Genomic DNA, 14,185 nt, shown 5'->3' with positions numbered 1-14,185 from the left:
ACTACGCCCAGAAATTTTTTAATTCTTAAAGAATTCCTTGGGCTGGGGATGTGGCTCAAGCGGTAGCGCGCCCGCCTGGCATGCGTGCGACCCGGGTTCGATCCTCAGCACCACATACAAACAAAGATGTTGTGTCCGCTGAAAACTAAAAAATAAATATTAAAAAAATATTCTCTCTCTCTCTCTTTCCCTACCTCTCTTAAAAAAAAAAAAAAAAAAAAAAGAATTCCTGACAAAGTCTTTTTATTAAGACACAAAACAAAAAACCAGCCAATAAGACAAAAATACTTTTTGACAAATTCAACATTACGCAAATTTTTAAACCTGACCTTCCCCCCCAAAAAATATGAGCAAAATCAAAAAGCAACTGAGTAACTAGCAAAAAGTATTTGCAACTTACATCATAAATAACTCATTCCCATTATAGAAAACCAGTTACTTTAGATACGACAAATAATTAAGAAAAGGGGCCAAGAATAAGAAAAGCAAGGAACTATTAAAAAAATAATTTCAAAATAAGAGAAATACAAATTAAAACCATGCTTAAAAGGACAATGCATACATTCTATGACACAGTAGTTCTACCATAACTTTATCCTAAATATACGTATTTGTGATAAATGATATATACAAGACTGTCCCTTGCATTTCCATTTATAACAGTAAAAGACCAAGATGAGGGTCACCCATTAATAGAAATTGATTAAATAACAGAGTAGAATTCTATGCACCATAAAAGAATGTATAAACTTTATCCACAAAATTTAGTAAGAATAAAGTGTTCAAAAGAGTTGTAGATTATGCTAGACAAATGGTGGGAGCAATACTGAGGAATGAACCCAGGAATGCTCTATCACTGTTATATCCCCAGTCCTTTTTTTCATACAGTGTCTCACTACGTTGCTGAGGGTTCTCCTAAATTGCTGAGGCCACCCTTAAATTTCTGATCCTCCAGCCTCAGCCTCCCAAGTAGCTGGGATTTCAGGCATGTGCCACCATACTAGCTAATCATTCTAGACTTCTTTAAAATTCTTTTCCAAGCCAAAGAAAAAGAATATATATATTTGCTTGAGATAGATTTTCTCTGGGAAGACAGAAAAGCAACTGGAAAACTGGGTGGCTTGGTAAATATATACCCTTTGATACTTTCTAAATTCTTTGCATTTTGAAGATACAACCTATTCAAAAATTAAAGTTAAAATTGCCAGTTAATTCTTCAAGATTGTTATAAAGAAAACAGGTCATGTATATTCTATAATTCCATTTATATGAAAAATCCACGATAGGTAAATCCATATAAAGACAAAGTAGCTTAGCGGTTGGTTGCTGGTATAGGGGAGGGATAACTAGTACTAAATGCTAATTGGTATAGGATTTCTTTTTGGTGCATACTTTTAAATGATGACTTTTATGCTAAGCGACTTATATCTCAAAAAGTTAAAAAGCCAGATGTGGTGGCTCACACCTGTAATCCTAGAAACTCAGGAGGTTAAGGCAGGAGTACTGCAAATGCAAGACCAACCTCAGCAACTCAGCAAGGCTTAGTGAAAGGCTATCTCAAAATACAAATGCAAAAAGGGGTGAGGATATGGCTCAGTGGCTTATTAACCCTGGGTTCATTCCTCAGTTCATTCTTAGTTCATTCCTCAGGGAGGGGAAAAAAAGTTAAAAGAAATCTCAGATTGTTAAATATAATTGAACTGGTATCCTAAATCAAAGCTACCACCTCTAATTAGTTTGTACAAAGAGAAAACAATACTCATATATATGAGTGGGCTAGAAATTTTAATTTAAAAAAAAACTAGTCATAATTGGTCTTCTTCATTTAAGTCTAATTTTACCTTTCATCGGCACTACTGACAAACAGTAAAAGTGTCTGATCTGAATTTTCAATCTTTTTACGGGATTGGCCAACAGGGGTGGGAAATGGAGCCTCCAATACTTAAAATATTAATTAACCTAAGGATAACAGAACATTTTAAAATTGAAGACTTCAAAACGTTGGATACTGTGTCCTCTGTCATGATTAAAATAAAAATAAACCTATTTCCATACTAAAAGCATTAGTATCCAAGAAGGGGAGGGGGTTGTTTCTTGGTGCTGGAAATGGAATTGAACTTTGTGCATGCTAGGGAAGCAATCTACCACTAAAGCTACACCCTCAGGCCCTGGAGTTTATTCTTAAGATGTAGGTAAAATTTAGTGTGATTCTTCTAAAAAAAGACATCAGAGCCGGGAATGATGGCACACATCTGTTAATTCCAGCAACTTCAGAGGCTGAGGCAGGAGGATCACAAGTTCAAAGCCAACCTCCGCAAATTAGCAAGGCCCTAAACAACTTGGTAAGACTCTGTCTCAAAATAAAAATAAAAATAAAAAGGGCTGGGGATGTAGCTCAATGGTTAAGCATCCCTAGGTTCAATCTCCAGTAACAAAAAAAAAGACACCTCAGGCTTTTACCTATGAACTTGACAGGTTTCCTAAAATTAATATGCTAAGGCAATACCTATCAGAGGTCAGCAAAACAAAATTAAACAGATATAGAAGTCACAAATAAGATGACCTTGTAAAATAATAAATCTAAGAAAACTCACCAAAAGTTACACAGAGTAAATGAGCATGTAATGTTTCAATTATACACTCTTACAATGGTGTATAATTTACACAATGCAAACTTCTAACCTTGTATTTATTTATCCATAAAGCACAAGGTTTTGGTACAAAGTACTATTTTGTCAGAAATATGGAAAAACATTCTTTTTTTTTTTTTTAAAGAGAGAGAGAGAGAGAGAGAATTTTTTTTAATATTTATTTTTCAGTTCTCGGCAGACACAACATCTTTGTTTGTATGTGGTGCTAAGGATCGAACCCGGGCCACACGCACGCCAGGCGAGCGTGCTACCGCTTGAGCCACATCCCCAGACCGAAAAACATTCTTAAGTGCATTTAAATATGACTAAGAAGGCAAAGATCAATTTTTTAGTTATCCCAAATCTATAAAATAGATGAACAGATTTAGAATTTCTTAAACATTATCTTCTATAATATTAAATCTTTGTTTTTAGATAATTATAGGTAAAGCCAGGACAGAGATGTTTTAAGCAACACTTTAAAATCACTATCTATTAAACATTAATCTACAAAATGTCAAAGAGCCAAATGACAGAAAATTACACACTGTACTAGAAATAAATTTTATACTATATAATACATGTATCTAGTTTTTCCTGTTGCCTCAACAACAAAATTAAGGACAAAAAGTCAGACTGCTCTACTCTAACTTGGTACATAGGCAGCAAATTAAAAAATAATAATTTTTAAAAAGGTAAAAATATGCCAGGGAGACAGGAGGAGTTAGAACTTTCAGACCTGCAATTTGTATAAGATCTTTAAAAAAAAAAAAAAAAAAAAAAAGCTAAATCAATCAAGTTATACCATCAGTTACTCAAAATGCATAAAATCAGGGGCTGGGGATATAGTTCAGTGGTAGAGCATTTTCCTAAAATGCAGGAAGCCATGGGTTCAATTCCCAGTATAATGCAAAAAAAAAGTATAAAATCGAAGACCCGATTTAGGACCAAAACCTCTCTCTACTTTAAGCTATAATGGCTCCATTTAAAAACATGGAATTGAATTCTTATTCCACATCAATTTAGCACATATTTCATTCACCATGGGCATGTGCCTATATTTGGGGCTACTGCACTGGACTTTTTTAACCAAAGGGTAATCGAATTCAGGGTACTGAGTTGTTTCAAACACATAAAGAAAACTCTATTGCAAAAAAAATCAAAGCACTTTGGAAGTGCTGGGCTACTCAGGAAGAAATCTCTTTACAGCAAGATTCTAAAACTACTGTATTTAGCTCTCTAAAACCTTTAATAAAGACCAGATTTGATATATATACATCCCTTTATGTTCAAAATATTCTTCAGTTCAGTAAAGCATTTGCCTATAATGCATGAGGTCCAAGCTTCAATCCCCAATACAAAAAAAAAGGGGGGGGGGAAGCAAAAAGAAAACTTCAGTGCAACTTTTCAACATCAAGCATTTATCTAGATATAACCACTATAAACAGCAAAATAAAGAGGATTGGATTGTGGTAGCATTCTCCTGTAATCCCAGCTACTCAGAAAGCTGAGGACAGGAGGATGGAGAGTTTGAGGCCAGCCTGGGCAATTTAGCAAAACTATCTCAAACTAAAAAATAAAAAGAGCTGGGAAAGTAGCTCAGTGGTAGAGCACTCCTAGGTTCAATACCCTATACTTGAGGTGGGAGAGGGGCCAAAAAGGTAAATTTAGTTGTGAAATGAAAAATATTCTAATGTCCTGAAAAGCCACATCAGAATATATACACACAATCTTTCAAAGCATAATTGTTTTAAAGTAATGTGGCAAGTTTCATAAATTGTTATATTCAGAGTCCCTACTCTAAATGTCTTTTCACCAGTGACCTCTGAGAAATCATTAACTACTAATGACCCTCATACAACCCACAATATATGCTACTTCAATGATTTACAAACTGGGCATCATGGTGGCGGACTCCTGTAATCCCAGTTTACTCCTGTATCTCAACTACCTGGGAAATTGAGGGAAGAGGATGGCAAATACCAGGCCAGCCTGAGCAACTTAATGAGGCCCGGGGTTTTTTTTTTGGGGGGGTGGGGGATAGGTAGCTTAGTGATAGAACTCTCCTGGGTTCAATTCCCAATAGCACACACACACAAATTTTTTTTTCCATGTGCCGAATTTTTTTTTAAATACACAAAAATTCCACATCACAACTGGGGATGTAGCTCAGTGACATAGCACCTAGTACGGGGGGGGGGGGGGGGGCGCCACCTTATCCATCTAAATCAATACTTTTTTTTTTCTCTTGATATCAGGGAGTGTACTCAGGGGCACTCAGCCACTGAGCCCCATCCCCAGCCCTATTTTGTATTTTATTTGGAGACAGTTGCTTAGCACCTCGCCATTGCTGATGGCTGGCTTTGAACTCAAAATCCTTGTCTCAGCCTCCCTAGCTACTGGGATTACAGACTGCCCAGCTAATATATTCAAATCATGGTCAACACATTCTCAAAGTTTCCTGAATTGCTAAACAGAACCACAACCTTCACAAGATAAATGCTGTACTGTAGAGTAAGCACTATGAGGAAATAAGTTAAATCATGTTTTTAAAACTCAAAAATTTTAACAAAATTAATTCACTTGAATTTCAGTATTTTGCCTTATATAGTTGGGCCCCAAAATTTTCAATTCAAAAGAAATGTGGGAATATGATCACAAAATATAACAGTAAACAATAGTAAAGACAGTAATAGCCAACTACTTTCTTCATTGTTCTTAACCCTCATTAATTTTATTAAATAAATAGCACTTTCAAATTAGCACTCACTTTGAACCAGACAATGGCCTAGTACTTTACTGTTCCAACCTTACAGGGTAAATTTCAAAATTATCTGAAACACTTTCAGGTTTCTGGGCAAAGGTATGTACTGGCCCAAAGTAGTCCTATCCGCTTATCTTCCCCTATTATTGTTGGCTTCAGAGGCATTTTCTATTTCTAGCAAGGAAGCCCAAACTTCAATTCGCAGTAGCAAGGCTCAGGTCTCCTGACAGTTGCTAACTAGAATCTGAAAAACACTTTTATGGAAGAAATGGACAGTAGTCAAATTTGGCGAAAGTATGTCAAAATACCCAGGGCATTACACTTCCCCAGGTCTTTAGCTTGTTTTTGTTAAATGGACCCAATCTACTACTGTACCCACACAACAGTTGTAAACATAATCCTAAGACTGAAATAAACGCTAGAACGATCCAATACCCTTGGAAATGAAAGGGTCAGGAACAGACACCGTCGACTATCAAGGGCCCCCAACCGCAGCTTTTCAACTGCAGAGGCCAGCTAGTAAAGAACCACGTGAAAAATTGCCGCAAGAAAAGCTCTTCCGGGGACGAGGAGTCCGGACAGATCACGTGCTGCTGGCCAGAACCCAGTGATCGCACCGCGGGACCCAGCCACATTCTGTTACCGTGGAGACTACGTAACCAACCACCCAGCCAGCCCCATTCCCAGCAGCCGTCACGCCGCCCCCAGGCACCTTTGCTGAAACCCAGCAGCAGCGTCGTGCACAAAAAGGAGCAAGCAGCGCAGGCAGAGTTACAAGAGACTCCGCTACATAAGCCTGGAGAGCTCTGCAGCACGCACGGACAGCTCTCAGGTGGGCTAGAGACTTCGCAAGATCCACGTGTCTGCTCGGGCGACGTGAGCCTTGGGAGAGTGGTTTTCCCTCAGAAGTACAGTACTTTGGTTTCTCCCGCTGTTCGGCCATCAGTAACCCCTCCTTTCAGGCATCCTTCACCGCTCCCAGCTTCCAACCTTAGCAGAGGAAGGAGGCATTCCCAAAGATTGAGAGGCAAGACAAAATTATTCGCAGCAGACACTACAACTTCTCTATCATCCCAGTTACACTAAAATAATCCCTAACTTCTCTTTAAGTCTTCGCACACAGATTCCTCAACTCCAGTTACTGGTGATCAGAGCTTATTAACACACCAGACATACCTTTCACTGAGGGCAGAAACCTACTTCACAATTTAACAGAAACGAGAAGCCCCACAAACGGAAAACTAGTCGAAGGCTATTCCATAAAGGGAAAAAGAAAATAACACCTGCTCTTCCACCTGTTTTCCCCGCCCTCATTTTTGCACGCAAGAATCACAGGTCCTTTGTTTACAAAGTTCCCACTGCTATACAACTCTTCCTCGCCCCCCTTATTAAACTCGCAGTCTTGCCTCAATACAACCAGGAATTACGAGCTAAAAAAGATGTCTGTACAGGTGTCAAACGCTGCACCCAGCTCTTTAGAAAAAGCGACGTCGGCACTGTTTCCGGAGATCTGGAACCCGGCGAACTGAGCTCTAAAATGCAAAGTGCAGAACAGGCACAGCTCTCGACCTAGAGCCCAGTGCCGGATTGGAAATGCTCACGCGGATCACACCATGCGGTGCTGCACCCCACGCACGCGAGGGCAGGGCCGCGCCATGGACGCTTCTCACCCCGCCCGCCTCGTGGCCGCTTCTTTGGCGTCGATGTTCCCAGTTAGTAAGAAGCGCAACGCGGAAGTGAGGCCGGGGACGAGGGCGAGGTGACATGCGCAGCCTCGCTTAAGGGACCATAGGCGCGCGCCAAGGGCGGCCCCGCGCAAGGCCTGGCCTGGCCGGGGCGTGCGAAGATCTCTCAGTAAAATGCTGCTCAAGCCGTTCAAACACACAAGAGCTTCAAAGTCTCGAAAAACTCCAATCGGGCCAACACTAAAGCGACGCCCTCCACCCAGGCCCGACAGTTACCGTGCGGGGCGTGGCCGGCTTCACCCGGAGTCCTTCATATCCCGCTGGGGGCGGGTTATTCTCTTCGGTTCGCACACCGTGTGTCCGCTCCAGCTGAAGAGCCTGCGCGCGCACCGGACGTCCACGTCACCGCGCACGCGCTCCTACCCGCGCAGAGCCCGCCGCGCAGGCGCAGAGAGAGGCGAGAGCAGCAACTCCCATGCCCCTCCCCCAACGCCAGAAGGCCAAACGGCCCCGGAGCAGCGACGAGACCCTTGGGACCCGCCCCCGGAGCCGAAGCCGCTGCCTTTCCTCGTACCAGCAACCCAGAAAAGCCAACTGAAGCTTCTAGAATCGAGAAAGGCAAGGCAGGGAGGGAGGCACCAAATCCCCAGCTTCGTACTCGAAGCCTTCGTGAAAACTCTGAAACCTCTGCCCGCCGGGCCTTTCTAAGCTGTGCCTTCCACCCTTTCCCTCCGGCTCCCTGCAGGCCCCGCCCCTGCCTCGCCCAGCCACACCCACACGGGGCTCCGCAGACCCCCTGGCTTCACAGGCCCATCACAAGAATCCAAGGACTTCCTCTCCAAAGTGCTGGGGGCTTGAAAAGCGCCACAGCTTCGGGGAAACCTTGAAGGACAGACCTTGAGAGAAGGGTGGTTGAGTCTGCAAAATCCACAACCTAAGAACACTAGGAAAATAGGGAGAAGACCGAAAGCCTAACTCAGGAGTTGGAAAGGAAGAGGAGTTACCACTAAACTGTCTGATATAAAGAGGAAAGATGTGATAAAGCAGTAATACAAGGAAGCGAGAAATACGTGCAAAAGTATTATCTGGGTTTTAGTGCCTATATCCTGTGTATCCAGTTTTTGTTTCTTCAAGGCATTTACGCTATGGGGTGCAAAGAAAATATTATTATGTGTCAGGCTGAAGTTAATGGTCTGTATTTCTCCTAATTAAATATCAAAAACTAGATTTCTTTCTCCTCTATCCATTACCTACCATTTTTATCTTCTGTACTACTAACATGCCTGTAAAAGGGAAGCGTTTACAATGACAGAAAAAAGGGGGTGGGTGTGGCCAGGGCAGACAAAATCAAGGTCAATGTCCTAAAAACTGCTTTCACTCTCAGAAGAATTAGTAAATACTGAGAACCCACATGTGCTTTATGACAATACAAAACACTATGAAGGACTATGAAGAGATTGAAAGGCAAGAGTCAAGAGGAGGACACTGAGCCAACTGGACTGATCTGACCTACTTTCCTAAGGGAAGGACCACCTTTCTCTTCATTCTGCACTTCCTGAGGAGATAATAGATGACAACATGTACGGTAATTGTGCTGGAATAGTCCAGACTACAGAACTAAAGTTCAGACTTCGGGAATTGTTCTAAAACCCCTGATTGAGGCACTGGCAGCAAAAGCATTCAAGACCCTAGGAAAATTGAAAAGCAACACTTCAATGCCATCCTCCTCTTCCCTGACTCCAAGAACCTCTTTCCTACAACTGCCTTATCAGAATCTCCCACCTCATCCAAGAATGCCTTCTCATGGGTCTACAGTTTTTTCATACAAAGTTTTCATTTTATGAAACAAAATTTATGTTGATGTAGCATTCATACATTTGTTCTTAAGGTATGAATGACTGATTAACAGCCATGCATACCAAAATGACATCTCTAATTGGGAAAAAATCTGTGAGGACAAATTAGATGGAAGAAGGGGAGTTGAAATTTTTTTTGGTACTCTTTCCCTATTCCAGGCAAACATTACAAAACACCAGATATTTAAGAAAACAACGTTCAAGATTCAGCACTATATCTCCTTTAAGAAACACTGCATTAAAAGTGTAAGTGGTAAAGTTGGGATGCTGTGGTACATGCCTGTATGCCAGCTATTATGAGGCTGAGGCAGGAAGATCACAAGGTAGAGGCAAGCCTCAGCATCTCAGCGAGATCCTCAGCAACTAGTGAGATTCTGTCTCAAAATTAAAGGGGGGGGGGGGGCTAGAGATGTAGCTCAGTGATAAAACCCCAAGTTCCACCCCAATACCAAAAAAAAAAAAAAGTGAGAGAGGTAAGCTACCCATGTTAACATGTTTGTTTTGTTTTTGGCAATAAGAGGGATTTAACCCAGGCCTGTTGCATGCTAGGCATGTACTCTACAACTGAGCTACATCCCCAGCCCCTTCTAAGAGTTGCCCCTAGACAGGCCTGAGAACTTGTGATCCTCCTGCCTCAGCTTCCAAAGCAGATGAGATTACAGGCATGAGTGACCACATGCCTGCTTGCTTCCCTCCCTTCCTCCCACACCTCCTACTGGGGATAGAACCCAGGGCCTCCACCCGAGAGCCACATCCCCAGCCCACCTCATAATAGTTTTTCAAAATGCAGTGGATCTAACCTATAATGGTCAGGAGATTTATTATAAAAAACGCTAAAGCCAGGTGTTGTGGTCCATCCTGTAATTCCAGCTACTTGGCAAACTGAGGCAAGGAGGAACCCAAGTTCAAGAACAACCTGAGCAACTTAGGAAGACCCTGTCTCAAAAATAAAAAGGACTGAGATGTAGCTCAAAGATAGAGTACCACTGGGTTCCACCTCCAGTACAGAGAAGAGGAAAAAAAAAAAAAGGACTGCTGAGAACTTGTAAATGTTTTTATATGATAATCTAAAAATAATACTGCCATACCCCTGAGTTCAGCCTTGCAGTTTCAATTCAGTGATCCAGTTTCAATTTACAATCATGCTGTTATCAAGTAACCACTTTTTTGTTGTTGTTGTTTTTCTTTTTAAATTTTGTTCACTTTTTCAAGTAACAGCTTTAGTGGTTACATTCTACTTTTAATGCAGTGTTTCTCAAACTAAGTTCTTGGTTATATTGTTTAGATATAAAACAACTTTCTTCCTTTAAAAGGCATCTTTATATATAACCCAAGATTTTAAAATGCCAAGCTGGCTACAAAGTTGATGCTATTTCAACTTGCTATTGAAATTCTCTCATTACAGTTATAGCTCACCCTGTTGGTTCAGCCCAACATAAAAATCTTGATTTTTTTTTTCCTGCCTCATAAAATAAAAAGGGCAGCCAGGTGCAATGGTGCACACCTGTAATCCCAGCAGCTCGGAAGGCTGAGGCAGGAGGATCAGCAGTTCAAAACCAGCCATCAGCAATGGCAAGGTGCTAAGCAACTCAGTGAGACCCTGTCTCTAATAAAATACAAAACAGGGCTGGGGATGGAGCTCAGTGGACTAGTGCCCCTGAGTTCAATCCCTGGTACCAAAAAAAAAAAAAAAAAAAAGATTTAAAGTGCCCTGGGGCTCAATCCCCAGTACCAAAAATAAATAAAGCTATGCATATGTCTTCCCCACTAGACTGTTAGCTCCACCTAGTCCAATACTTTAGCACAATGCCTGGAACAGAGCAGACACATACTTGCTGAATAAAAAAAAATCCAGTATTTCAGGCATGTTCAAATGTCAAGTTTTGATTTAATGTCCAATAACATGGGGTCTGGAAAAATGGGGTCAAGTTATACAAGCAAATACCATAAGTAGCCCTGCTTTGGCTAACATTTTCCAAAGGGGTATAGCTATAAATTAAAAAAAAAAAAAAACTACTACCCAGTGATTCTTAGCCCAAATTATTTCTTCTTAGGGGAATATCATTGACAGGTCAGATACTTGAAGAGAGATTTCTGTGAAAATGTCTAATCACTTAATATGACTATTGCCTTTTGACTATTACCTAGAAAACAGATTCTTAGTGTGAGCTAGAATCTATAATTTACCATCTGGTAACAGAAGCAACAAGTTGTAATGGAGTCTTACATCTGTATATACTCATCAATAGTGGAAAAAACAGTAAATATCTTGAAAATGAAAGGACACTTTGATAAAACAGTGAATTTGTTTTACTAAGATCAATAGGAGCCAGGCATGTGGTACACACCTATAATCCCAGTGATGTAGGAGGAAGAAGCACAAGTATTACAAGTTCAAGACCAGTCTTGACAAATTAGTATGACCCTCAGCAATTTAGCAAGACCGGTCTCAAAATTTAAAAAGGGCTGAGTATATACCTCAGAAGTATATACCTCAGAAGCAGAACACTCCCGGGTTCAATCTCCAGTGTCACAAAAACAAACACACACTCAATCCTAAAATTGACTGGGAAAATGTCTGAAATCATTAAAAATACATGAAGTTCAGAAAATGCTTCAAGAGGAATATAAAACAAAGACCAGCAAGTCTAAAAATGTAAACAAGTTTTCAATATAATATTAAACCTTCTGAAGAAACAGCTTACCTAGGAAAGCATAAAGGAAGAACAAAAGAACTTCACCTAATTATACCAAGGCCTGCACAGAAATTTAAAACACCAAAAGGTGTAAAAACAGAAACCAGAACTACTGGGAAGATAAAAGGATGGAGGTACAGCAAATAAACTGCAAGGCTGAACTCAGGCAGAAATCAATAAGAAGCCTATCACACATACACACACACACACCGCCAGAAAAAAAAAAAAAAAACCTCACTGGAAAATTGTCTGCAAATGCGAATACATATGAAAAAGTCACATTTGTATGTAAAGTACAGTGGTGCACTCCTATAGTCCCAGCTACTCAGGAGTCTGAGGCACAAAAGTCACAAGTTTGAGGTTAATCTGGGCAACTTGGTGAGACCCTGTCTAAAAATAAAAAAGGATAGGAATTTACCTCAGTGGTAGCATGGTAGCATGTGTGAGGTTCTGAATTCAATCCCTATTACCAAAAAAAAAAAAAAAAAAAAAAAGGCGCGGGGAAGGGGGGTGGGTAGACGACGACATACTTATTTTACATGAAGGACACCACTGCCTTGCAGATATTGACGACGGTGTCAATACAGGTGTTAGATTATTAGACACTCAGTAAAATTTCCCCCCAAAAAAATATTTAAAGGACCATCATAAGATGAAGAAAATTTTATCTTACAAATATATCAACCACCGTTACCATGATTTCTTTCTAAAAATATTTTTCCCCAGTATTAATGATTGAACCCAGAGGCACTCTACCACTGAGCTATACACCCAGGCCTTTTTTATTTTGAAACTTGCACTTGATAAATTGCACAGGCTGGCCTTGAACTTGCCATCTTCCTGACTCAGCTTTCCTCCAGCCTCAGCATCCACAGCAACTAGGATTACAGGCACGTATCACCATGCCAAACTAAAAACCGGACACTTTAAGATCAAATATTGGCTGGGTAGGTGGCGAATGCCTGTAATCCCAGCAGCTCAGGATGCTGAGACAGGAGGATTGCAAGTTCAGGGTTAGCCTTGGAAACTTGGGATTTAAGTAACTTAGTGAGACCCTGTCTCAAAATAGAAAATAAAAAAGGCTGGAGATGTAGCTCAGTGGTAAATTACCCCTGGGTTAAATCCTCAGTACCATGTTCAAGTACTAGAGAGGACACATATCATAATATATAATCTTTGATATCTGACTTTTATACACTTATATCAATGAAAAATTAGCTACATTGTGCTTTTTTGTGGTGGTGGTATTGGGAATTAAACACAGGTGGGTTCTACCACTGAACAATATGCTTAGACCTTTTTTTCATTTTTTAATCTGAACCAAACCAAATTCATCACATTCTGCACATTATTTTTTTTTAAAGATTTATTTTTTAAAACCTTTATTTTTTATGTGGGTGCTGAAGACTGAACCCAGTGACCCACACACACATGCTTGGCAAGTGCACTATCACTGAGTCACAACCCCAGCCCCTCAATTTTTATTTTTTTGGTGGTACTAGGGATTGAACACAGGGGCACTTTATTACTAAGTTACATCCCTAGTTCTTTTTATTTTTTGTTTTGAGACAGGGTCTTGCTAAGTTGCTGAGGTTCTCACTAAGTTGCCCACGCTGGCCTCAAACTTGCCTCAGCCTCCTGAGTCACTGGGATTACAGGCACCAGCCATCATCCTTATTTTTGCTATACCACTGAAAACTTCTTTGCAGGTAGGTATTTAGAAATTACTCATCAGTCATATGACAGTCTCCCTAGATTTGGTCTTCTAAGAAAAAATATCAACAGTCTTAGGGTAGGATATCTTGCCAAGAAGTTGAGAGTCAACTTCTCATCAAGAAATCAAGTCAGGGGCTGGGATTGTGATTCAGTGGTAGAGTGCTTGCCTAGCATGTGTGAGGCACTGGGTTTAATCCTCAATACCACAGAAAAATAAATAAATGAAGGTACAAGTTGCCCAGGGTAACCTCAATCTACAACAAAAAATATTAAAGAAAGAGAGAGAGAGAGAAAGAAAGAAAGAGAGAGAGAGAGAGAGAGAGAGAGAGAAAGAAATAAATCAAGAGTCAGCTTCTCAATACAGAAGAGAATCAACAACAGAAGGCACTCCAATCCAGACCACAGGACAGTTACAAAATTAACAAACTACTTTGAGTATTGAGGGGTTTGGGGGCAGAAGACACACTGAAAATAAGATGATAACCTTTACTTTGGGGCAAAATTCTGGGAATTTGAGTAAAGCTACAAAACAATCTAGTGAAACCAACGTCAGAGAGAAGCACATACCCAATCACTGCATACATAAGAAAAACTGGAATAAATGCTGGCAAAAGACTAGATCAAGCTACACTTAGTTTAAACTGGGCTTCAGACATATTAGACATAAGGAAAAAAAGGGAGAAAAACTTGTTTTGTTTGAAAAGTAAACCAAATGAGATTTTAAATATTACCTTAAATACTAAGGAGGTTGGAGATGTATGTAACTCAGGGGTAGAGCACTTGCCTAGCATGCACGAAGCCCTGGGTTCAGTCCCCACTATCACAAAAGGTCTAAGAA

The 14,185-nt window shown here is 40.4% G+C and overlaps 1 protein-coding gene across 21 annotated transcripts in view; it reads right to left on the bottom strand.

Annotated features, from left to right (window-relative positions):
• Positions 1-14,185, bottom strand: part of Mga (MAX dimerization protein MGA) — a 129,516-nt gene that overhangs the window by 82,821 nt on the left and 32,510 nt on the right. Inside the window, exon 1 of one of the 21 annotated variants that reach the window (XM_071608103.1) lies at positions 7,356-7,443. The exons of the other annotated variants lie outside the window; for them this stretch is intronic. The gene's annotated coding sequence lies outside the window, so the exon portion shown is untranslated. Of the gene's footprint in view, positions 1-7,355; positions 7,444-14,185 lie in introns of those variants that run through there. 21 annotated transcript variants of the gene reach the window in all.

Source organism: Marmota flaviventris, chromosome 2, assembly GCF_047511675.1.
Source record: "Marmota flaviventris isolate mMarFla1 chromosome 2, mMarFla1.hap1, whole genome shotgun sequence".
In the NCBI taxonomy this organism is placed as follows: domain Eukaryota; kingdom Metazoa; phylum Chordata; class Mammalia; order Rodentia; family Sciuridae; genus Marmota; species Marmota flaviventris.
This window is presented reverse-complemented; position numbering and strand designations above follow the sequence as displayed.